The sequence below is a fragment of the Microtus ochrogaster genome, linkage group LG7_11, assembly GCF_000317375.1.
Source record: "Microtus ochrogaster isolate Prairie Vole_2 linkage group LG7_11, MicOch1.0, whole genome shotgun sequence".
Taxonomy (NCBI): Eukaryota; Metazoa; Chordata; class Mammalia; order Rodentia; family Cricetidae; genus Microtus; species Microtus ochrogaster.
In genome coordinates, this window is record NC_022032.1 from 2,737,475 (window position 1) to 2,738,677 (window position 1,203).

Consider the following 1,203-nt stretch of genomic DNA (forward strand, 5'->3'; position numbering starts at 1 on the left):
AATAAATAAAATTAAAAAAAAATAAAATCAAAAAAAAAAAGACCATGGGTGTGAACTCCAGAAAGCAAGAAATAATAGAGTTTAATAGAGTTCAGGAGAGTTTGAGAGAGAGAAAGGAAGAGGAACAGAGAAAGGTTCATCTTACACAGTGTACACAGCTAACTCCAACACTTGGGAAGTCAGGACAAGAGAATTGAGAGTTCAAGACTAGCGTGGAGATGGGATGGCAGAGCAGAAGTGGAAAAAGCTGCTAAACCTTCTGCAGGGCTGTTTGATCTAGCAGCACAGGTGTCAGCCCCAGCTGTTTGCACTGCCATTCGGTCCTCCGAGAACCCTGAATCCTTCCTGTTCTTTTCTCTTCCCTTTTCACCCCCCACCCCCACTGTCAGCAGTTCCACAAGAACACCGAGCTACAACCATCCCTGAGATGCAGAGGACCCAGCTCAGACCCCTTCAGTCTCCATGAGCCCCTATGAGCCCTGCTGAGCTGGTTAATTCTTCCCATTCTCATTAACTACTAATTACTGAAGTGTTGAAATCATTTGTTTATCCTTAGTTTGTGGTTATTAATAACTGAATAACTGGGACATCATAGCCCATGCCTATAATCCTAGCATTCAGGAGGCAGAAGCAGGAGGATTACAAATTTCAGGCTAGCCTGGACTACACAGTGAAGCCATGTCTCAAAACTTCAATAAGTAAAGAGCTTGGAAAGACTCAGTAAAGTACTTGCCACACAGCATGAGGAAGGTTTGGACCCCCAGCACACGTATTTTTAAAAACTGCTAGACACAGTGGCACATGCCTGAGATCCAAACACTGAGGAGGGAGAGACAGGAGGATCCCTAGAACTCTGGGGACAACCAGCACAGCCAGACTGGGGGGTTCCAGGTTCACAGAGAAACCCTGCTTCAAAGAATTAGATGGGAGTGGCTGAAGAAAACACTCAGCATCTACCTCTGCCTTCTACACACGCAATGTGCACATACACATGAAAACAAACACCGAATTCTAAAATTAATATAGAAGTCATTAATAACAACAAAAAACTTAGTTATTCAGTAATAACCTGTAATATTGAAAGAATATGTTTAGGAGCTAGTATACAGCTTATCTTACCTGGAAAAAAAGGAGAGGGGTTTAATTTGCTAATTGCTTTTTGTTGTTGTTTTATTTTTTGTGGGTTTGTTTGTTTGGTTGGTT

General features: G+C 42.2%; 1 protein-coding gene across 1 annotated transcript in view; it reads right to left on the reverse strand.

Annotated features, from left to right (window-relative positions):
- Positions 1–1,203, reverse strand: part of Htra4 (HtrA serine peptidase 4) — a 16,146-nt gene that overhangs the window by 6,421 nt on the left and 8,522 nt on the right. The window lies entirely within an intron of this gene.